At 41.3% G+C, this 25,497-nt stretch overlaps 1 protein-coding gene across 1 annotated transcript in view; it reads left to right on the top strand.

The window, feature by feature from the left end:
- LARP4B (La ribonucleoprotein 4B) overlaps positions 1-25,497 on the top strand; it is a 921,178-nt gene that overhangs the window by 61,458 nt on the left and 834,223 nt on the right. The window contains exon 2 of the mRNA XM_053715674.1: positions 22,429-22,525. The gene's annotated coding sequence lies outside the window, so the exon portion shown is untranslated. The remainder of the gene's footprint in view (positions 1-22,428; positions 22,526-25,497) is intronic.

Below are 25,497 nucleotides of genomic sequence, written 5' to 3'. Positions count from 1 at the left end.
CAGTTCTAAATTTTAATTAAAACTCCAGTCACCACTGCACCCTATAGTTTCTCCTTTCTCGTCTTGTTTCGGTCGAATGACTGGATATGACATGTGAGGGGAGGGGCTATATAGCAGCTCTGCTTGGGTGATCCTCTTGCAACTTCCTGTTGGGGGGAGAATATATCCCATAAGTAATGGATGACCCGTGGACTGAACACACTACAAGAGAAATAAATTTATCAGGTAAGCATAAATTATGTTTTCTTCACAATAATTGCACTTACAGTAGAACAGGACAGGTCTAGTAGGCAGAAAACTGTTTTGTGGCAAAGCTGTCATCCTATGACCGTACCACATTTAGTCACTGAACTCTTCAGTATGACTAGTTGGACTGCCAATGTTTGTCTATGGAGATTTCATGAGTGTGTGCTAGATTATATGCATCTGTTAGCATCTGACCTCATTAATTAGTATGGGGCTTTCACATTCTTATCGACATATTGTGTATATCATTTATAATGCTGGAGTGGGCAAATGTGATGTTCTTTGTGAGCGCTGAAAAAAACCTAAAATCCTGCTTTAAAGGAGCATTAAAACCATTTCTCCAACATTGGTGTGTCCGGTCCACGGCGTCATCCATAACTTGTGGGAATATTCTCTTCCCCAACAGGAAATGGCAAAGAGCACAGCAAAAGCGGTCCATATAGTCCCTCCTAGGCTCCGCCCACCCCAGTCATTCTCTTTGCCTTTGCACAGGCAACATCTCCACGGAGATGGTGAAGAGTATGTGGTGTTTAGTTGTAGTTTTTTATTCTACTATCAAGAGTTTGTTATTTTAAAATAGTGCTGGTATGTACTATTTACTCTGAAACAGAAAAGGATGAAGAGTTCTGTTTGTGAGAGGAATATGATTTTAGCAGCAGTAACTAAAATCGTTTGCTGTTTCCACATAGGACTGTTGAGATGAGATAACTTCAGTTAGGGGAAACAGCAGACTTCTCTGCTTAAGGTATGACTAGCCATATTTCTAACAAGACTGTGTAATGCTGGAAGGCTGTCATTTTTCCCCTCATGGGGACCGGTAAGCCATTTTCTTAGTTTCAAACAGAATAAAGGGCTTAATATGGGCTATAAAACTGGTAGACACTTTTATGGGCTAGATAGATTGCTTTATTTGGGCATTTTATACAGCTTGAGGTTAAGATTCACACTTTATAACTTTGGGGAAGTTATTTTCACGGCAGGCACTGGCTTAGACACCTTCCCATTCAGGAAGGGCCTTCTTTGTAGTAGGCAGAGCCTCATTTTCGCGCCATTACTACGCAGTTACTTTTGAGAGCAGGACATGCAGCTGCATGTGTATGGGTCTGGAAGTAGTTGAAAAGGTCCCTAGAAGGCTTCATTTGGTATTGTATACCCCCCTGGGTTTGGTAAAGTCGCAGCAAAGGCTGTAGCTGGGACTGTAGAGGGGTTAAAACTATAAACGGCTCCGGTTTTGTCATTTTAAGGGTTAAAGGTCTGAAATTTGGGGTGCAATGCTTTGAGTGCTTTAAGACACTGTGGTGAAAATTTGGTTAAGATTGAACAATTCCTTCATAGTTTTTCACATATTCAGTAAAAAAGTGTGCCCTGTTTAATATTTAAAGAGACAGTAACGTTTTTATTTTAAAACGGTTTTTGTACTTTGTTGACAAGTTTAAGCCTGTTTAACATGTCTGTGCCTTCAGATAAACTATGTTCTGTATGTATGGAAGCCAATGCGTCTCCCCCTTCAAAATTGTGTGATAATTGTGCCATAGCGTCCAAACAAAGTAAGGACAGTACTGCCACAGATAGTAATGTTGCCCAAGATGATTCATCAGATGAAGGGAGTAGACATAGTTCTACATCATCTCCTTCTGTGTCTATACCAGTTATGCCCGCGCAGGCGACCCCTAGTACTTCTAGCTCGCCAATGCTTGTTACTATGCAACAATTGACGGCAGTAATGGATAACTCCATAGCGCATATTTTATCCAAAATGCCTGCATTTCAAAGAAAGCGTGATTGCTCTGTTTTAAACACTGTAGAGCAGGAGGGCGCTGATGATAATTACTCTGTCATACCCTCACACCAATCTGAAGTGGCCATGAGGGAGGTTTTGTCAGATGGGGAAATTTCTGATTCAGGTAGAATTTCTCAACAGGCAGAACCTGATGTTGTGACATTTAAATTTAAATTAGAGCATCTCCGCGCACTACTTAAGGAGGTGCTATCTACTCTGGATGATTGTGACAACCTGGTCATTCCAGAAAAATTGTGCAAGATGGACAAGTTCCTAGAGGTTCCGGTGCACCCCGACGCTTTTCCTATACCCAAGCGGGTGGCGGACATAGTGAATAAGGAGTGGGAAAAGCCCGGTATACCCTTTGTCCCCCCTCCTATATTTAAGAAATTATTTCCTATGGTCGACCCCAGAAAGGACTTATGGCAGACAGTCCCTAAGGTCAAGGGGGGCAGTTTCTACACTAGCCAAGCGCACTACTATTCCTATCGAGGATAATTGTGCTTTCAAAGATCCTATGGATAAAAAATTGGAGGGTTTGCTAAAAAGATTTTTGTACAGCAAGGTTACCTCCTACAACCTATTTCGTGCTTTATTCCTGTCACTACAGCAGCGTGGTTCTGGTTCGAGGAACTAGAAAAGTCGCTCAGTAGAGAGACTCCGTATGAGGAGGTTATGGACAGAATTCACGCACTTAAGTTAGCTTCACTGGGGGTAAGGGCCATGCCCTCCCACAAGATAGACCTTTCAAGGCCAAGAATAAGTCTAATTTTTGTTCCTTTCGCAATTTCAGGAACGGACCGGTCTCCAACTCTGCAGCCTCTAGACAAGAGGGCAATGCTTCACAAACCAAACCAGCTTGGAAACCGATGCAAGGTTGGAACAAGGGTAAGCAGGCCAAGAAGCCTGCTGCTGATACCAAAACAGCATGAAGGAGTAGCCCCCGATCCGGGACCGGATCTAGTAGGGGGCAGACTCTCTCTCTTCGCTCAGGCTTGGGCAAGAGATGTTCAGGATCCCTGGGCACTAGAAATAGTTTCTCAGGGTTATCTTCTGGAATTCAAGGAACTACCCCCAAGGGGAAGGTTCCACATGTCTCACTTATCTTCAAACCAAATAAAGAGACAGGCATTCTTACATTGTGTAGAAGACCTGTTAAAAATGGGAGTGATACACCCAGTTCCAACTGTGGAACAAGGACTGGGGTTTTACTCAAATCTGTTTGTAGTTCCCAAAAAAGAGGGAACCTTCAGACCAATTCTAGATTTAAAGATTCTAAACAAATTTCTAAGAGTGCCATCGTTCAAAATGGAAACTATTCGAACGATCTTACCTACAATCCAGGAGGGTCAATTTATGACTACCGTGGATCTAAAGGATGCGTATCTACATATTCCTATCCACAAAGATCATCATCAGTTCCTAAGGTTCGCCTTTCTGAACAAACATTACCAGTTTGTGGCTCTCCCATTCGGGCTAGCCACTGCTCCAAGGATTTTCACAAAGGTACTCGGGTCCCTTCTTGCGGTTCTAAGACCAAGGGGCATTGCAGTGGCACCTTATTTGGACGACATTCTGATACAAGCGTCGTCTCTGTCAAAGGCAAAGGCTCACACAGACATCGTTCTGGCCTTTCTCAGATCTCACGGGTGGAAGGTGAACATAGAAAAAAGTTCCCTGTCTCCGTCGACAAGCGTTCCTTTCTTTGGGACAATAATAGATTCTTTAGAAATGAAGATTTTCCTGACAGATGTCAGAAAGTCAAAGCTTCTAAACGCTTGTCAAGTTCTTCACTCTGTTCCACGTCCTTCCAAAGCTCAGTGCATGGAAGTAGTAGGGTTGATGGTTGCAGCAATGGACATCGTTCCTTTTGCGCGAATTCATCTAAGACCATTACAACTGTGCATGCTGAAATATTGGAATGAGGACTTTACAGACTTGTCATTGTCACGACCGACGCCAGTCTAGTGGGCTGGGGCGCGGTCTGGGACTCCCTGAAAGCTCAGGGTCTATGGTCTCGGGAAGAGTCTCTTCTCCCGATAAACATTCTGGAACCGAGAGCGATATTCAATACTCTCAGGGCTTGGCCTCAACTAGCAAAGGCCAGATTCATAAGATTCCAATCAGACAACATGACTGTTGCTTACATCAACCATCAGGGGGGAACAAGGAGTTCACTGGCGATGAGAGAAGTGACCAAAATCATAAAATGGGCGGAGGATCACTCCTGCCACCTATCTGCGATCCACATCCCAGGATGGAAAACTGGGAGGCGGATTATCTGAGTCGTCAGACATTCCATACGGGGGAGTGGGAACTCCAACCGGAGATATTTCCCCAGTTGACCCAATTATGGGGCATTCCAGACATGGATCTAATGGCGTCTCGTCAGAACTTCAAGGTTCCTTGCTACGGGTCCAGATCCAGGGATCCCAAGGCGACTCTAGTGGATGCATTAGTAGCGCCTTGGACCTTCAACCTAGCTTATGTGTTTCCACTGTTTCCTCTCATTCCCAGGCTGGTAGCCAGGATCAAACAGGAGAGGGCCTCGGTGATTTTGATAGCTCCTGCGTGGCCACGCAGGACTTGGTATGCAGACCTGGTGAATATGTCATCGGCTCCACCATGGAAGCTACCTTTGAGACAGGATCTTCTAGTACAGGGTCCATTCGAACATCCAAATTGAACGCTTGATTTTATCTAAGCGTGGGTTTTCAGATTCTTTGATAGATACTCTGGTTCAAGCCAGAAAACCTGCAACTAGAAAAATTTACCATAAAATATGGAAAAAATATATCTGTTGGTGTGAATCCAAGGGATTCTCATGGAGTAAGATTAAAGTTCCTAGGATCCTTTGCTTTCTCCAAGAAGGTTTGGATAAGGGATTATCAGCGAGTTCTCTAAAAGGACAGATTTCTGCTTTATCTGTCTTGTTACACAAACGACTGGCAGCTGTGCCAGATGTTCACGCTTTTGTTCAGGCTTTGGTCAGGATCAAGCCTGTTTACAGACCTTTGACTCCTCCCTGGAGTCTGAATTTAGTTCTTTCAGTTCTTCAAGGGGTTCCGTTTGAACCTCTACATTCCATAGATATCAAGATGTTTTTTTGGAAAGTTCTGTTTTTGGTTGCTATTTCTTCTGCTAGAAGAGTTTCTGAGTTATCTGCTCTGCAGTGTAATCCGTCCTATCTGGTGTTCCATTCATATAAGGTTGTTTTGCGTACTAAACCTGGTTTCCTTCCAAAGGTTGTTTCCAACAAAAATATTAACCAGGAAATAGTTGTGCCTTCTTTGTGTCCGAATCCAGTTTCAAAGAAGGAACGTTTGTTACATAATTTAGATGTAGTACGTGCTTTAAAGTTCTATTTAGTAACAACAAAGGTTTTCAGACAAACGTCTTCTCTGTTTGTCGTTTATTCTGGCAAGAGGAGAGGTCAAAAAGCTACTGCTACCTCTCTTTCCTTTTGGCTGAAAAGCATCATCCGATTGGCTTACGAGACTGCCGGACGGCAGCCTGCCGAACGAATCACAGCTCACTCTACTAGGGCTGTGGCTTCCACATGGGCCTTCAAGAACGAGGCTTCTGTTGATCAGATATGTAAGGCAGCGACTTGGTCTTCCCTGCACACTTTTGCCAAATTCTACAAATTTGATACTTTTGCTTCTTCGGAGGCTATTTTTGGGAGGTTTTGCAAGCCGCGGTGCCTTCCGTTTAGGTAACCTGATTGGCTCCCTCCCTTCATCCGTGTCCTAAAGCTTTGGTATTGGTTCCCACAAGTTATGGATAACGCCGTGGACCGGACACACCAATGTTGGAGAAAACAGAATTTATGCTTACCTGATAAATTACTTTATCCAACGGTGTGTCCGGTCCACGGCCCGCCCTGGTTTTTTAATCAGGTTTGATGAATTTCTTTCTTTAACTACAATCACCACGGTACCCTATAGTTTCTCCTGTTTTTTTTCTCCTGTCCGTCGGTCGAATGACTGGGGTGGGCGGAGCCTAGGAGGGACTATATGGACAGCTTTTGCTGTGCTCTTTGCCATTTCCTGTTGGGGAAGAGAATATTCCCACAAGTTATGGATGACGCCGTGGACCGGACACACCGTTGGAGAAAGTAATTTATCAGGTAAGCATAAATTCTGTTTTTTTAAATAACTGTACATTATGCATCAAAATAAAGTAATTAATTTCAAAAAATGTGTATGCAGAGTAACGGTAGTAAAAAATAAATTTATACTAGAATTTTATCACTATTTTTGAAAATTTAAGACAAACTCACTTGAAAACCTTGTTGAGTGTGTTTAATTTTTGACCAGTTATAGCTAGCTGCAATTGTGTGTGCACTGCTCTTTGCAATCCACTGCCTAGTTTATAGCTAGTTTAGGCTATCTGCAGCATACTACAAAGGGACAGTCTACAATAGAATTTGTATTGTTTTAAAAGATAGATAATCCCTTTATTACCCATTCCCCAGATTTGCACAACCAAAACTGTTATATTAATAAACTTTTTACCTCTGATTACCTTGTATCTAAGCATCTTCTGACAGCCCCCTGAATGATCACATGACATTTTATTTATTATCTATTGACTTGCATTTAGTACTGTGTTGTGCTAAATCTTTAACTCCTCAGGTGTAAACACATTGTTATATATATGGCCCACATGAACTAGCAGTCTCCTGTTGTAAAAAGCAAATAAAAAGCATGTGATAAGAGGCTGTCTGTAGTGTCTTAGAAACGGGCAGAAATTTAGAGGTTTAAATGTTATAAAGTATATTAATATATCAATGTTGGTTGTGCTAAGCTGGGGAACGGGTAATAAAGGCGTTGGCTATCTTTTTAAACAATAACAATTTTAGTGTATACTGTCCCTTTAAAGGGACATGAAACCAAACATTTATTTCATTATTTAGGTAGAACATACAATTTTAAACAACTTTCCAGTTTACTTCTATTATCAAATTTGCTTAATTCTCTTGGTATCATTTGTTGAAGGAGCAGCAATGCACTACTGGTTTATAACTGAACACATGGGTAAGCCAATGACAATCAGAATATATTTATTCAGCCACCAATCAGCAGCTAGAACCCAGGTTCTTTGCTGCTCCTGAGCTTTCCTAGATAAAGCTTTCTGCAAAGGATAACAAGAGAAGGAAGCACATTTAAATAATAGATATAAATTAGAAAGTAGTTTAAAATCACATGCTCTTTCTGGATCATGAAAGAAAAATATTATGTTTCATGTCCCTTTAAGCACAAGTTGACTTCCATTCTCTCCGAGGGTGAAACAGTCCAGATTTTTAGGTATTTCTTGTGTAAAGCACACGGATCATCAATTTATATTGCAAGATTCCACTTTCATTTCACTTTCAATATTGGTTATTGTGGAATTGCATTTTGTGTCTGATGTCCCTTTAATTTAATCTGAATACTGATTCACTTTGGCAGTAAGATGCAAGTTATCTAAAATGGTTTGTGAGTCATACTGCAAATATTTGTCTGACTGCATTGAATGTATTTATGTCCAGATTCTGTTAGTTGCATATGGGTAAACTGGATGGCCTAACTTTTTACCTGACATTAAATTCCGTTTTCAGAGTCAAGTTGCTACTGAAGTCAGATTTTTTTTCTTTCCATTTTACAGGGCCAGGGAATTAAATGAAACCATTTCTAAATCTGAAATGTATACTGTAATTCTATATAGCCTTTTAAATGAGCTGTTTAGCAATGTTAGTCTCCTACATAAACACATTTCTTTTCAGAGTCTGTATAAGTGTGTATGTAATATTGTTATTGTAAAAACGTATAATGGTGAATTGCTGAGTTGGAGGGGTGGTGAGCTCACTGGAAGGCCACAAGCTACAGGCTGAGCAGTCATTTATTAAATACTTTGCTTTTAAAGGTACAGTAAACATCTAGAGATTGTAATATTTGTTATGCATGGTAGAACAACTTTGCAAGATACTTTACTTTTCCCTCTTTTAATATATGTTAAAAGGGACATTTATACACTAGATTTTCTTTGCATAAATGTTTTGGAGATAATCTATTTATATAGCCCATACGTTTTTTTTTTTAAAATGTATAGTTTTTGCTTATTTATAAATAGCTGATTTTCAGACCCCTATCCAAGCCCCAAAGTTTTGGGAGAATACTGTCGTAAACCTACTTCAACTTGCTCCTGTTTGTGTAAAGAGTCTTTTCATATGCAGAGGAAGAGGGAGGGGGGAGTGTATGTATTTATGGGTGTTCCAGTCAGCCTAATCAAAAGTGCTAAAAGGTTTTATACTGTATTTTTAGATCAGCGTTTGTGCATTATATTCATAGTAGTGTCTATTACATGAATTTATATGAAAATTGGTGTATACTGTCCCTTTAACCTTTTCCTGACGGTACTTATTTGTTTTTAACTTTTTTTCTTTTTCAGATCCCCAAGACTTATACCGTCGGAAAGGTTAGGTGATTACCTTTTCAATGGTGGGTCTTAGGAGTCTGTAGCTGCTTAGATGCCTGAGATACAGGCTTCTAAACAGCATGCCCTATTTCCCTATACTGTCTATTGTATTTTTTAAATAAAGTTGCACAGTGACGTCGGCACGCAAAGCGTGAAGCTCTGGAGATGCCTGTCATTATACAGGCCCAATTGCTGGGGTGGGAGTTGATGGGAGCCCCCAGATTGCCCTCAAAGTAGGTGAGTGCTAGCGGCGGCTCTGAGCCGTCGTCAGCACCTGACTGGGAAAATTTGTGACGGCTCAAAGCTGTCGTTAGCACTCAAAGGATTAATGGTACACTGAACCCAATTTTTTTCTCATGATTCAGATAGAGCATGACATTTTAATCAACTTTCTAATTTACTCCTATTATCAATTTTTCATTGTTCTCTTGCTATCTTTATTTTAAAAGCAGGAATGTAAATCTTAGCATCCAGCCCATTTTAGGTTCAGCACCATGGATAGTGCTAGTTTATTGGAGACTTACATTTACCCACCAATAAGCAAGCATAACCCAGGTTCTCAACCAAAAATGGTCCGGCTCCTATGTATCACATTCCTGCTTTTTAAATAAAGATGGCAAGAGAACGAAGAAAAATGGATAATAGGAGTAAATTAGAAAGTTGATTAAAATTACATGTTCTATCTGAATCATGAGAGAAAAATATTGGGTTTAGTGTCCCTTTAAAGTCAAAATTAAACTTTTGTGATTCAGAGCATACATTTTTTTTTTCTTTCTAATGACACGGTGAGTCCACGGATCATCTAATTACTATTGGGAATATCACTCCTGCCCAGCAGGAGGCGGCAAAGAGCACCACAGCAAAGCTGTTGAATATCACCTGCCTTCCCTCCAACCTCAGTCATTCTCTTTGCCTAGGTTAGAGCAAGGAAGTGGTAAAGTTTAGGTTTTAGAAGATTCTTCAAGCAAGATTTTATTATTTTTAAGTGGTGGAAGATTGTGCTGCTTTGTCCTAGGGTGTAGCCGTAGTCCATATCAGTCTCTTCAGTAGAGAAGTGGTGGCTTTCAAGCAATGTGCGTCGTACTTGGTGCCAAATAATTTAATTATTTAAAACTATCTGTATTGCAATGCGACTCGCCTTATCTTGTTTTCCATGCTGATAAGGTGGTTTTGCGTACCAAACCTGGATTCCTTCCTAAGGTTGTTACTAATAGAAATATCAATCAGGAAATTGTTGTTCCTTCTCTATGTCCTAATCCTTCCTCTAAGAAGGAACGTTTGTTGCACAACTTGGACGTGGTTCGTGCTTTGAAGTTTTACTTGCAAGCAACCAAGGATTTCCGTCAAACATCTTCTTTGTTTGTTGTCTTTCTGGAAAACGTAGAGGTCAAAAAGCTACGGCTACCTTTTTCATTTTGGCTGAAAAGCATCATCCGGTTGGCACACGAGACTGCTGGACAGCAGCCTCCTGAGAGGATTACAGCTCACTCTACTAGAGCGGTGGCTTCCACATGGGCTTTTAAAAATGATGCTTCTGTTGAACAGATTTGTAAGGCTGCGACTTGGTCTTCGCTTCATACCTTTTCCAAATTTAAAAAATTTGATACTTTTGCTTCTTCGGAGGCTATTTTTGGGAGAAAAGTTCTTCAAGCAGTGGTGCCTTCTGTTTAACCATCTGTCTTGTCCCTCCCGTTCATACGTGTCCTGTAGCTTTGTTATTGTATCCCACCAGTAAAGGATGAATCCGTGGACTCATCGTACCTTATAGAAGAAAAGTAAATTTATGCTTACCTGATAAATTAATTTCTTCTATGGTACGACGAGTCCACGGCCTGCCCTGTCATTTTAAGACAGATTATATATTTGGATTTTAAACTTGTCACCTCTGCACCTTTTAGTTTCTCCTTTTTCTTCCTGTACCTTCGGTCAAATGACTGGGGGGTGGAGCTAAGGGAGGAGCTATTTAGACAGCTCTGCTGTTGTGCTCTTTGCCACTTCCTGTTAGCAGGAGGATAATATCCCACAAGTAAAGGATGAATCCGTGGACTTGTCGTACCATAGAAGAAATTAATTTATCAGGTAAGCATAAATTTACTTTTTATCTGTGATAATTTTGATATCATCAAAATTGATGTTAAATCTATGTCTTTAGCTATTTTAGCTAGAAGAGCTTTGTGGCTCAAATATTGGAATGCTGACATGGTATCCAAGTCTAGATTACTATCTTTCTTTCCAAGGTAATACGTTATTTGGTTCTCAGTTGGATTCAATTATTTCAACTGTCACTGGCAGGTAGGGAGTTTTTTAGCCTCAGGATAAAAGACCTAAGGGTAAATCTAAAGCTTCTAACCGTTTTCGTTCCTTTCCACAAAATAAGGAACAGAAACCTAATCCTTCCCCCAAAGAATCTGGTTCCAATTGGAAACCACCTTCAAGTTGGAATTAAACCATACCGTTTAAGAAACCAAAGCCAGGCCCCAAGTCTGCATGAAGGTGTGGCCCTCATTCCAGCTCAGCTGGTGGGGGGCAGATTAAGATTTTTCAAAAACATTTGGGCAGATTCTGTCCAAAATCAATGGATTCAGAGTATTGTCTCTCAAGGGTACCGAATAGGATTCAGAGTAAGACCTCCTGTGAGTGATTCAGGGGAATTATACCAGTTCCGTTTCAGGAACAGGGTCTGGGGTTTTATTCAAATCTATTCATTGTCCCAAAGAAAGAAAATTCATTCAGGCCCGTTCTGGATCTGAAAATTTTGAATCGATATGGAAGAGCGACAACTTTCAAAATTGTGACTATAAGGACTATTCTGCCTTTTGTTCAGCAAGAGCATTTTATGTCCACAATATACTTACAGGATGCATATCTTCATATTCCGATTCATCCAGATCATTATCAGTTTCTGAGATTCTCTTTTCTAGACAAGCATTACCAATTTGTCGCTCTTTCATTTGACCTAGTTCTCGGTGCCCTACTCTCTGTAATCGGAGAACGGGGTATTGTGGTGTTTCCTTATTTGGACGATATCTTGGTACTAGCTCAGTCTTTACATTCTGCCGAATCTCACACAAATCAACTAGTGTTGTTTCTTCAAAGTCATGGTTGGTGGATTAATTTACCAAAAAGTTCCTTGATTCCTCATGCTAGGGTCACCTTTTTAGGTTTCCAGATAGATTCAGTGTCCATGACTCGGTCTCTAACAGACAAGAGACAAATGAAATTGATTTCAGCCTGTCGACACCTTCAGTCTCGATCATTCCCTTCAGTAGCTATGTGCATGGAAGTTTTAGGTCTCATGACTGCAGCATCGGACGCGATCCCCTTTGTATGCTGAACCAATGGTGCAGGGATTATACAAATATATCACAATTAAAATCCTTAAATCCCAATGTTCGACTCTATCTGACTTGGTGGTTAGATCACCATCGTATAGTGCAAGGGGCCTCTTTTGTTCGTCCAACCTGGACTGTGATCACAACAGATGCAAGTCTTTCAGGTTGGGGAACTGCCTGGGGTTCTCTGACAGCACAAGTGGTTTGGAAACCTCAAGAGGCGAGGTTACCAATCAATATTTTAGAACTCCCTTCTATTTTCAGGGCTCTTCAGGTTTGGCCTCTGTTGAAGAGAGAACCATTCATTTGTTATCAGACAGGCAATATCACAACTGTGGCATATGCCAATCATCAGGGTGGGACTCACAGTCCCTAAGCTATGAAAGAAGTATCTCGGATACTTGCTTGGGCGGAATCCAGCTCCTGTCTAATTTCTGCGATTCATATCCCAGGTATAGACAATTGGAAAGCGGATTATCTCAGCCGTCAGACTTTACATCCAGGGGAGTGGTCACTCCATCCAGATGTGTTTTCTCAGATTGTTCAGATGTGGGGTCTTCCAGAAATAGATCTGATGGCTTCTCATCTAAACAAACTACCCAGGTACCTGTCCAGGGATCCTCAGACGGAAGCAGTGGATGCTTTGGCAGTTCCTTGGTGTTACCAACCTGCATATTTCTTCCCGCCTCTGGTGGTTCTTCCCAGAGTGATTTCCAAGATCATAAATGGCTTGTGTTGCTGCATGCTCCAGCATGGCCTCACAGGTGTTGGTATGCGGATCTTGTTCGGATGTCCAGTTGCCAACCTTGGCCACTTCCATTAAGGCCAGACCTTCTGTCTCAAGGTCCGTTTTTCCATCAGGATCTCAAATCATTAAATTTGAAGGTATGGAAATTGAACGCCTAGTGCTTAGTCATAGAGGTTTCTCTGACTCAATGATTAATACTATGTTACAGGCTCGTTAATCTGTTTCTAGGATAATTTATTATCGAGTTTGGAAGACTTAAATTTCATGGTGTTCTTCTCAAAATCTCCTGGCATTCTTTTACAATTTTCTTCAGGATGGTTTGGATAAGGGTTTGTCTGCAAGTTCCTTGAAGGGACAAATCTCTGCTCTTTCTGTATTATTTCACAGAAAGATTGCTAAGCTTCCTGATCACTGTTTTGGACAGGCTTTGGTCCGTATCAAGCCTGTCATTAAATCAATCTCTCCTTCTTGGAGTCTTAATTTTGTTTTGAAGGCTTTACAAGCTCCCCCGTTTGAGCCTATGCATTCTTTGGACATTAAACTACTTTCCTGGAAAGTGTTGTTCCTTTTGGCCATCTCTTCTGCTAGAAGAGTTTCCGAATTATCTGCTCTTTCTTGTGAATCTCCTTTTCTGATTTTCCATCAGTATAAGGCAGTTTTGCGGACTTCACTTAAATTTCTACCTACGGTTGTGAATTCTAACAACATTAATAGGGAAATTGTTGTCCCTTCTTTGTCTCCTAATCCTAAGAATTCTTTGTAGAGATCCTTACATTCTTTGGATGTGGTAAGAACTTTGAAATATTACGTTTAAGCTACTAAAGATTTCAGGAAGACTTCTAGTCTATATTTATTTTTCTCTTGTAAGGTGTATCCAGTCCACAGATCATCCATTACTTGTGGGATATTCTCCTTCCCAACAGGAAGTTGCAAGAGGATCACCCACAGCAGAGCTGCTATATAGCTCCTCCCCTAACTGCCATATCCAGTCATTCTCTTGCAAGCTCTCAACATAGCTGGAGGTAGTAAGAGGAAAGTGGTGTAATATAGTTAGTTTTTTCTTCAATCAAAAGTTTATTGTTTTTAAATGGTACCGGAGTTGTACTATTTTATCTCAGGCAGCATTTAGAAGAAGAATCTGCCTGCGTTTTTCTATGATCTTGGCAGAAGTAACTAAGATCCACTGCTGTTCTCACATATGTCTGAGGAGTGAGTTGACTTCAGAGGGAGAATGGCGTGCAGGTTATCCTGCAATAAGGTATGTGCAGTTTAAGTTTTTCTAGGGATGGAATTTGCTAGAAAAAAGCTGCTGATACTGGATTAATGTAAGTTAAGCCTTAATACAGTGATTTAATAGCGACTAGTATCAGGCTTGCTATCAGAGGTATATACTCTGATTAATGTGCAATATAAAACGTTTGCTGGCATGTTTAATCGTTTTTATATATGCTTTGGTGATAAAACTTATTGGGGCCTAGTTTTTTCCACATGGCTGGCTTGATTTTTGCCTAGAAACAGTTTCCTGAGGCTTTCCACTGTTGTAATACGAGTGGGAGGGGCCTAGTTAAAATTACAGATAGAGACATTCAGCTTCCCTCAGCAGTCCCCTGCATGCTTTAGGACATCTCTGAAGTGCTCAAAAGGCTTCAAAAGTCATATATTGAGGAAGGTAAAGCCACAGTGAAGCTGTGGCAGTTGTTGTGACTGTTTAAAAAAAAAAAACAAAAACAAAAAAAAAAAGTTTTTTTCAATTTGTTAATCCGTTTTTTTGTATTAAGGGGTTAAGCATCCATTTGCAAGTGGGTGCAATGCTCTGCTAACTTGTTACATACACTGTAAAAATTTTGTTAGTTTAACTGCCTTTTTTTCCACTGTTATTTCAAATTTTAGCAAAATTTGTTTCCCTTAAAGGCACAGTAACGTTTTTTATATTGCTGGTTTAACTTGATGTAAAGTGTTTTCCAAGCTTGCTAGTCTCATTGCTAGTCTGTATAAACATGTCTGACATAGAGGAAACTCCTTGTTCATTATGTTTAAAAGCCATGGTGGAACTCCATATGAGAATATGCACTAAATGTATTGATTTCACTTTAAACAATAAAGATCAGCTTTTATCTTTAAAAAATGTATCACCAGAGGATTCTGGCGAGGGGGAAGTTATGCCGACTAACTCTCCCCACGTGTCAGACCCTTTGACTCCCTCTCAAGGGACTCCCGCTAAAAAGGCGCCAAGTACATCAAAGACGTCCATAGTGATTACTTTGCAGGACATGTCGGCAATCATGTATAATACCCTGTCAGCGGTATTAGCCAGACTGCCTGAATTCAGAGGAAAGCGCGATAGCTCTGGGGTTAGACGTAGTACAGAGCGTGCAGATGCCTTAAGGCCCATGTCTGATACTGCGTCACAATATGCAGAAGCTGAGGAAGGAGAGCTTCAGTCTGTGGGGGACATTTCTGATTCGGGGAAACCTGATTCAGATATTTCTACTTTTAAATTTAAGCTTGAGAACCTCCGTGTATTGCTTGGGGAGGTGTTAGCTGCTCTGAATGACTGTGACACAATTGCAGTACCAGAGAAATTGTGTAGACTGGATAAATACTATGCAGTGCCGGTGTGTACTGATGTTTTTCCAATACCTAAAAGGTTTACAGAAATTATTAATAAGGAGTGAGACAGACCCGGTGTGCCGTTTTCCCCCCCTCCTATTTTTAGAAAAATGTTTCCAATAGACGCCACCACACGGGACTTATGGCAGACGGTCCCTAAGGTGGAGGGAGCAGTTTCTACTTTAGCAAAGCGTACCACTATCCCTGTCGAGGACAGTTGTGCTTTTTCAGATCCAATGGATAAAAAATTAGGTTACCTTAAGAAAATGTTTATTCAACAAGTTTTATCCTGCAGCCCCTTGCATGCATTGCGCCTGTCACTGCTGCTGCGGCGTTCTGGTTTGAGTCTCTGGAAGAGGCCTTTCAGACAGCTACTCCATTGACTGAAATACTTGACAAGCTTAGAACACTTAAGCTAGATAATTCTTTTGTTTCTGATGCCATTGTTCATTTGACTAAACTAACGGCTAAGAATTCTGGATTCGCCATCCAGGCGTGTAGGGCGCTATGGCTTAAATCTTGGTCAGCTGACGTGACTTCAAAGTCTAAATTACTTAACATTCCCTTCAAGGGGCAGACCCTATTCGGGCCTGGTTTGAAGGAAATTATTGCTGACATTACTGGAGGTAAGGGTCATACCCTTCCTCAGGACAGGGCCAAATCAAAGGCCAAACAGTCTAATTTTCGTGCATTTCGAAACTTCAAGGCAGGTGCAGCATCTACTTCCTCTGCTACAAAACAAGAGGGAACTTTTGCTCTATCCAAGCCGGGCTGGAAACCTAACCAGTCCTGGAACAAAGGCAAGCAGGCCAGAAAGCCTGCTGCCTCTAAGACAGCATGAAGGAACGGCCCCCTATCCGGTAACGGATCTAGTAGGGGGCAGACTTTCTCTCTTCGCCCAGGCATGGGCAAGAGATGTTCAGGAACCCTGGGCGTTGGAGATCATATCTCAGGGATATCTTCTGGACTTCAAAGCTTCCCCCCCACAAGGGAGATTTCATCTTTCGAGATTATCTGTAAACCAGATAAAGAAAGAGGCATTCTTACGCTGTGTGCAAGACCTCCTAGTTATGGGAGTGATCTGTCCAGTTCCACTGACGGAACAGGGACAGGGTTTTTATTCAAATCTGTTTGTGGTTCCCAAAAAAGAGGGAACCTTCAGACCCATTTTGGATCTAAAGATCTTAAACAAATTCCTCAGAGTTCCATCGTTCAATATGGAAACTATTCGGACCACCCTACCTATGATCCAGGAGGGTCAGTACATGACCACAGTGGATTTGAAGGATGCTTACCTTCACATACCGATTCACAAAGATCATCATCGGTTCCTAAGGTTTGCCTTTCTGGACAGGCATTACCAATTTGTGGCTCTTCCCTTCGGGTTAGCTACAGCTCCAAGAATCTTTACAAAGGTTCTGGGATCGCTTTTGGCGGTCCTAAGACTGCGAGGTATATCAGTGGCCCCTTATCTGGACGACATCCTGATACAGGCGTCAAGCTTTCAGATTGCCAAGTCACATACGGACATAGTTCTGGCATTTCTCAGGTCACATGGGTGGAAGGTGAACGAGGAAAAGAGTTCTCTATCCCCACTCACAAGAGTCTCCTTCCTAGGGACTCTGATAGATTCTGTAAAAATGAAGATTTACCTGACAGAATCCTGGTTATCAAAGCTTCTAAAATCTTGCCGTGTTCTTCATTCTATTCCGTGCCCTTCGGTGGCTCAGTGTATGGAAGTAATTGGCTTGATGGTAGCGGCGATGGACATAGTGCCATTTGCGCGCCTACATCTCAGACCGCTGCAACTATGCATGCTCAGTCAGTGGAATGGGGATTACACAGATTTGTCCCCTCTGCTAAATCTGGATCAAGAGACCAGAGATTCTCTTCTCTGGTGGCTATCTCGGGGTCCATCTGTCCAAAGGTATGACTTTTCGCATGCCAGATTGGACAATTGTAACAATAGATGCCAGCCTTCTAGGTTGGGGTGCAGTCTGGAATTCCCTGAAGGCTCAGGGATCGTGGACTCAGGAGGAGAAACTCCTCCCAATAAATATTCTTGAGTTAAGAGCAATATTCAATGCTCTTCTAGCTTGGCCTCAGTTAGCAACCCTGAGGTTCATCAGATTTCAGTCGGACAACATCACGACTGTGGCTTACATCAACCATCAAGGGGGAACCAGGAGTTCCCTAGCGATGTTAGAAGTCTCCAAGATAATTCGCTGGGCAGAGACTTTTCTCTTGCCACCTATCAGCAATCCATATCCCAGGTGTAGAGAACTGGGAGGTGGATTTTCTAAGTCGGCAGACTTTTCATTCGGGGGAGTGGGAACTCCATCCGGAGGTGTTTGCTCAATTGGTTCTAGCAGCGCCTTGGTTCTTCAACCTGGCTTATGTGTTTCCACCGTTTCCTCTGCTCCCTCGACTGATTGCCAAAATCAAACAGGAGAGAGCATCAGTGATCTTGATAGCCCCTGCGTGGCCACGCAGGACCTGGCATACAGACCTAGTGGACATGTCATCCTTTCCACCATGGACCCTGCCTCTGAGACAAGACCTTCTACTACAAGGTCCTTTCAATCATCCGAATCTAATTTCTCTGAGACTGACTGCATGGAGATTGTACGCTTGATTTTATCAAAGCGTGGCTTCTCCGAGTCAGTCATTGATACCCTTATACAGGCACGAAGCCTGTCACTAGGAAAATCTACCATAAGATATGGCGTAAATACCTTTTTTGGTGTGAATCCAAGAATTACTCATGGAGTAAGGTTAGGATTCCTAGGGTATTGTCTTTTCTCCAAGAGGGTTTGGAAAAAGGATTATCAGCTAGTTCTTTAAAGGAACAGATTTCTGCTCTGTCTATTCTTTTGCACAAGCGTCTGGCAGAAGTTCTAGACGTTCAAGCTTTTTGTCAGGCTTTGGTTAGAATTAAGCCTGTGTTTAAACCTGTTGCTCCCCCAGGGAGCTTAAACTTGGTTCTTAAGGTTCTTCAAGGGGTTCCGTTTGAACCCCTTCATTCCATTGATATCAAACTTTTATCTTGGAAAGTTCTGTTTTTGATGGCTATTTCCTTGGCTCGGAGAGTCTCTGAGTTATCTGCCTTACAATGTGATTCTCCTTATCTGATTTTCCATTCAGATAAAGTAGTTCTGCGTACAAACCTGGGTTTTTAACTAAGGTAGTTTCTAACAAGAATATCAATCAAGAGATTGTTGTTCCATCATTGTGTCCTAATCCTTCTTCAAAGAAGGAACGCCTTTTACATAATCTGGACGTGGTCCGTGCTTTAAAGTTTTACTTACAAGCTACTAAAGATTTTCGCCAAACATCTACACTGTTTGTTGTTTACTCTGGAGAGAGGAGAGGTCAAAAAGCTTCGGCAACCTCTTTCTTTTTGGCTTCGGAGCGTAATACGCTTAGCTTATGAGACTGCTGGACAGCAGCCCCCTGAAAGGATTACAGCTCATTCTACTAGAGCTGTGGCTTCCACCTGGGCCTTTAAAAATGAGGCTTCTGTTGAACAGATTTGCAAGGCGGCGACTTGGTCTTCGCTTCATACCTTTTCAAAATTTTACAAATTTTATATTTTTCTTCTTCGGAGGCTATTTTTGGGAGAAAGGTTCTACAGGCAGTGGTTCTTTCCATCTAAGCCTGCCTTGTCCCTCCCTTCATCCGTGTACTTTAGCTTTGGTATTGGTATCCCATGTTTTTTTCTGGTTCTAGGAAAGGTCAGAAGGCTTCTGCCATTTCCTTGGCATCTTGGTTAAAGCTTTTGAGTTATCAGGCTTATTTGGAGTCGGGTCAGGCCCCGCCTCAGAATTACAGCTCATTCTACTAGATCAGTCTCCACTTCGTGGGCTTTTAATAATTAAGCTTGAGTTGATCAGATTTGCAAAGCAGCAACTTAGTCTTCTTTGCACACATTTACTAAATTCTACCGTTTTTATGTATTCGCTTCTTCGGAAGCAGTTTTTGGTAGAAAAGTTTTTCAGGCAGCTGTTTGATTCCTTTGCTTTTATGTTTAAGTTTTTTTCTTTTCATTATGAAAATAAACTTATAATTTGGGTTGTAGATAACAGCAATTTTCTGCGTAAATATTTTTTATTTTATCCCTCCCTCTAGTGACTCTTCTGTGGAGTTCCACATCTTGGTCATTGCTATCCCATACATCACTAGCTCATGGACTCTTGCCAATTACATGAAAGAAAACCATAATTTATGTAAGAACTTACCTGATAAATTCATTTCTTTCATATTGGCAAGAGTCCATGAGACCCACCTTTTTATGGTGGTTATGATTTTTTTGTATAAAGCACAATTATTTCCAAATTCCTTTGATGCTTTTTACTCTTTTCTTTATCACCCCACTACTTGGCTATTCGTCAAACTGAATTGTGGGTGTGGTGAGGGGTGTATTTATAGGCATTTTGAGGTTTGGGAAACTTTGGCCCTCCTGTTTGGATTGTATATCCCATACGTCACTAGCTCATGGACTCTTGCCAATATGAAAGAAATTAATTTATCAGGTAAATTCTTACATAAATTATGTTTTTCCCATATACTACCTGTGTTTCGGAGTGGAGAAAGCTTCGTCCCAGATTTTAGCAGTATTGCGGATACCGGACTTCAATTGACAGGAAATAGAAGTTGAGTCCGGTTCATCTAGTAGAATATTCACTCCGTTGTCAGTCAGGCAGTTAAGCACTTCAGCTAAGCTGAGGTGTAGAGGTTGTCCGGAGTGTTTTTTTGTCATACTTTTATTATTTTATTGCAGAAAAATAAAGCCAGCATTAGTAGCATAATGGTTAGCTTAACTACCTTTTCAAGCAGAAGGTTTGGGGTTTGAATCCAGCTACTGCTACTTGCTCCTTGAATGGGCACTCAAAAGTTGTTGGTTTGAAATAGTCAAGGGACCCTCAGGCTGTACTGATAGACGCTCTGACGGTACCTTGGAATTTCAGTCTTGCATACCTATTTCCCCCGTTTGCTCTTCTACTTCGGGTTATTGCTCTAATCAAATGGGAGAGGGTGTCGATGATCCTCAGTGCACTGGCGTGGCCTCGCAGGATTTGGTATGCAGACCTGGTGGAGATGTCATCTCTTCCACCTTGGAGAATTCCGTTGAGAAAGGACCTTCTCCTTTAAAGGCCCTTCCTTGATCCAAATCTAATTTCTCTGAAGCTGACTGCTTGGAGATTGAACGCTTAATTTTAACCAAGCGTGGATTTTCCGAATCGATCATTGAGACAATAATTCAGGCTTGTAAGCCTGTGACTAGAAAGATTTACTATAAGATATGGCGTAAATATTTGTATTGGTGTGAATCCAAAGGCTACTCTTGGAGTAGAGTTAGGATTCCTAGAATTCTGTCCTTTCTCCAAGAGGGTTTGGAGAAGGGTTTATCGGCAAGTTCCCTAAAGGGTCAAATATCTGCCTTGTTTATTTTATTACATAAATGTCTGGCGGATATCCAAGAAGTGCAATTGTTCTGTCAGGCCTTGGTCAGGATCAGGCCTGTGTTTAAGCCGGTTACTCCTTCCTGGAGTCTTAACCTAGTTCTTTAAGTTCAATAGGCTCCATTTGAGCCTATGCATTCCTTAGATATTAAGTTGTTATATTGGAAAGTTTTGTTTCTTGTTGCTATTTCATCTGCTCGTAGAGTTTCAGAGCTCTCTGCATTACAGTATAAGTCCCCTTACCTTATTTTTCATTCAGATAAGGTAGTTTTGCATACTAAGTTAGGGTTTCTCCCTAAGGTGATTTCAGATCGGAACATTAATCAGGAAAATTGTTGTTCCTTCCTTGTGTCCTAAACCACCTTCTCAGATGGAACGTTTGCTGCACAATCCGTGGTGCGTGCATTGAAATTCTATTTACAGGGGATTAAGGATTTTTGTCAGTCTTCTGCTCTGTTTGTGGCCTTCTCTGGGAAACGTAAGGGGCAGAAAGCTACGGCTACTTCTCTCTCTTTGTGGCTGAAGAGTATCATTTGCTTTGCCTATGAGACTGCAGCCTCCTGAGAGAGTTATGGCTCATTCTACGAGGGCTGTTTCCTCTTCCTGGGCATTCAAAAATTAAGCTTCTGTGGAACAGATTTGCAAGAATGCAACTTGGTCCTCTCTTCACACTTTTTCAAAGTTCTACAAATTTGACACTTTTGCCTCTGCTGAGGCTTCTTTTGGGAGACAGGTTCTTCAAGCAGTGGAGCCTTCCGTTTAGCTTCCCTGTCTTGTCCCTCCCTTTTCTGTGTACTCTAGCTTGGGTGTTGATTCCCCATAGTAATTAGATGATCTGTGGACTCACCGTGTCATTAGAAAGAAAACGAAATTTATGCTTACCTGATAAATGTATTTATTTCTTGACACGGTGAGTCCACGGCCCGCCCTGTTTTCTTAAGGACATGTTTTGTTGGTATGCTATAAACTTCAGACACCCCTGCACCTTGTTGCTTCCTTTCTCTCCTTTGCTTCAATCGAATGACTGTGGTTGGAGAGAAGAGAGGTGATATTTAACAGCTTTGCTGTGGTGCTCTTTGCCGCCTCCTGCTGGGTAGGAGTGATATTCCCAATAGTAATTAGATGGTCCGTGGACTCACTGTGTCAAGAAATAAATAAATTTATCAGGTAAGCATAAATTTCGTTTTTTTTCTTTCTTAGTAACCTTGGTAAGCGCAGGAGCAGCTTCCTTAAACAGCTTTTATAATACTGTAGTCTGCAGTGGTTGCATAATACGCGGAGTGCAGCACTCTTAATAATTTGCCACAGCAAATAAAATTGACGCTTGAAGGGATGGAAAAGTCAAAATTAAACTTGAATTCACATAGAAGGGAATTTAAAAGTTACTTGAAATTACACACTTTTTTCAAATGTGCTTAATTTTTTTGGGATCCATTTTTGAAAAAGAATACACACATATCCTACAATAGTGGGAGCTATCTGCTGATTGGTGCCTGCACATACATATTTGTCTCTTGTGATTGGTGAACTAGATATGTTCCTTCAGCAAAGGAGAACAAGAGAATGAAGCAAATTTGATAATAGAAATGTATTGGAAAGTTGTTTAAAAGTGTATTTTCTATCCATATCATGAAAGAGAGAAAATATTTGGGTTTCCTGTCCCTTTACTTTCACGAGTTTGTGTAATCAATATTCTAATTTGCATCTTACTCTTTTCTGTTTGAATAGTATAATATGTGTCACTTGGGCTTACTTTTTATTCTGATGTATTAATGACAGTTTGTCTTACAGGTTGCCTGATTTTTGGGTAGTTGACGTGACGCATGTGCACTTGTGGACTTCCTAACATTCTAGTGCATCTATTAGAAAGCTTCTAGCAGCATTAAAGGTGAGAGAACCTGGATGAGTACTGACCAGCACTTTATAGTAATTAGTTGTTCGTCTTTGGCAATTTACAATCTGATTTGATGGGTCAGAACTGTGGCGCTGCGATATGAAGAAAAAAAAATCATATTTTTTTTTTGTTGCTGAAATATTGTGATTGCAATTTTCTTAAAATATATTTCTCTTGTTAGGTGTATCCAGTCCACGGATCATCCATTACTTGTGGGATATTCTCCTTCCCAACAGGAAGTTGCAAGAGGATCACCCACAGCAGAGCTGCTATATAGCTCCTCCCCTAACTGCCATATCCAGTCATTCTCTTGCAAGCTCTCAACATAGCTGGAGGTAGTAAGAGGAAAGTGGTAAAATATAGTTAGTTTTTTCTTCAATCAAAAATTTATTGTTTTTAAATGGTACCGGAGTTGTGCTATTTTATCTCAGGCAGCATTTAGAAGAAGAATCTGCCTGCGTTTTTCTATGATCTTAGCAGAAGTAACTAAGATCCATTGCAATTCTCACATATGTCTGAGGAGTGAGGTAACTTCAAAGGGAGAATGGCGTGCAGGGTATCCTGCAATAAGGTATGTGCAGTTTTAAGTTATTCTAGGGTTGGAATTTGCTAGAAAATGCTGCTGATACCGAATTAATGTAAGTTAAAGCCTAAATACAGTGATTTAATAGCAACTAGTATCAGGCTTGCTATCAGAGGTATATACTCTGATTAATGTGCAATATAAAACGTTTGCTTGCATGTTTAATCGTTTTTATATATGCTTTGGTGATAAAACTTATTGGGGCCTAGTTTTTTCCACATGGCTGGCTTTATTTTTGCCTAGAAACAGTTTCCTGAGGCTTTCCACTGTTATCGTATAAAAGTTACAGTTGGTGCAGTTAAAATTACAAACTGACATTCAGCTTCCCTCAGCAGTCCCCTGCATGCTATCGGACATCTCTGAAGGGCTCAAAAGGCTTCAAAAGTAGGAGCTGTGGCATTTGCTATGACTGTTTAAAAAAACATATTTTTCGTTTTGTTAATCTGTTTTTTGTATTAAGGGGTTAATCATCCATTTGCAAGTGGGTGCAATGCTCTGCTAACTTGTTACATACACTGTAAAAATTTTGTTAGTTTAACTGCCTTTTTTCACTGTTATTTCAAATTTTGGCAAAATTTGTTTCTCTTAAAGGCACAGTAACGTTTTTTTTTTATATTGCTTGTTAACTTGATTTAAAGTGTTTTCCAAGCTTGCTAGTCTCATTGCTAGTCTGTATAAACATGTCTGACATAGAGGAAACTCCTTGTTCATTATGTTTAAAAGCCATGGTGGAACCCCATAGGAGAATGTGTACTAAATGTATTGATTTCACTTTAAACAATAAAGATCAGCTTTTATCTTTAAAAGAATTATCACCAGAGGATTCTGACGAGGGGGAAGTTATGCCGACTAACTCTCCCCACGTGTCAGACCCTTTGACTCCCGCTCAAGGGACTCCCGCTAAAATGGCGCCAAGTACATCAAAGACGCCCATAGCGATTACTTTGCAGGACATGGCGGCAATCATGGATAATACCCTGTCAGCGGTATTAGCCAGACTGCCTGAATTCAGAGGAAAGCGCAATAGCTCTGGGGTTAGACGTAATACAGAGCGCGCAGATGTTTTAAGGCCCATGTCTGATACTGCGTCACAATATGCAGAAGCTGAGGAAGAGCTTCAGTCTGTGGGTGACGTCTCTGACTCGGGGAAACCTGATTCAGATATGTCTACTTTTAAATTTAAGCTTGAGAACCTCCGGGTGTTGCTTGGAGGGGTTTTAGCTGCTCTGAATGACTGTGACACAATTGCAGTGCCAGAGAAATTGTGTAGACTGGATAAATACTACGCGGTGACTGTGTGTACTGACGTTTTTTCCAATACCTAAAAGGTTTACAGAAATTATTACTAAGGAGTGGGACAGACCCGGTGTGCCGTTTTCCCCCCCTCCTATTTTTTTAGAAAAATGTTTCCAATAGACGCCACCACACGGGACTTATGGCAGACGGTCCCTAAGGTGGAGGGAGCAGTTTCTACTTTAGCAAAGCGTACCACTATGCCTGTGGAGGACAGTTGTGCATTTTCAGATCCAATGGATAAAAAATTAGGTTACCTTAAGAAAATGTTTATTCAACAAGGTTTTATCCTGCAGCCCCTTGCATGCATTGCTCCTGTCACTGCTGTTGCGGCGTTCTGGTTTGAGTCTCTGGAAGAGGCCTTTCAGACAGCTACTCCCATTGACTGAAATACTTGACAAGCTTAGAACACTTAAGCTAGCTAATTCTTTTGTTTCTGATGCCATTGTTCATTTGACTAAACTAACGGCTAAGAATTCTGGATTCGCCATCCAGGCGCGTAGGGCGCTATGGCTTAAATCTTGGTCAGCTGACGTAACTTCAAAGTCTAAATTACTTAACATTCCTTTCAAGGGGCAGACCCTATTCGGGCCTGGTTTGAGGGAAATTATTGCTGACATTACTGGAGGTAAGGGTCATACCCTTCCTCAGGACAGGGCCAAATCAAGGGCCAAACAGTCTAATTTTCGTGCCTTTCGAAACTTCAAGGCAGGTGCAGCATCAACTTCCTCTGCTACAAAACAAGAGGGAACTTTTGCGCAATCCAAGCCGGCCTGGAAATCTAACCAGGCCTGGAGCAAAGGCAAGCAGGCCAGAAAGCCTGCTGCTGCCTCTAAGACAGCATGAAGGAACAGCCCCCTATCCGGCAACGGATCTAGTAGGGGGCAGACTTTCTCTCTTCGCCCAGACGTGGGCAAGATATGTTCAGGATCCCTGGGTGTTGGAGATCATATCTCAGGGATATCTTCTGGACTTCAAAGCTTCCCCCCCACAAGGGAGATTTCACCTTTCGAGATTATCTGTAAACCAGATAAAGAAAGAGGCATTCTTACGCTGTGTGCAAGACCTCCTAATAATGGGAGTGATCCAT

This window comes from Bombina bombina, chromosome 5 (genome assembly GCF_027579735.1).
Source record: "Bombina bombina isolate aBomBom1 chromosome 5, aBomBom1.pri, whole genome shotgun sequence".
NCBI classification, from domain to species: Eukaryota; Metazoa; Chordata; class Amphibia; order Anura; family Bombinatoridae; genus Bombina; species Bombina bombina.
The sequence above is the reverse complement of the archived record's forward strand: the minus strand, read 5'-3'. Positions and strand labels throughout refer to the sequence as shown.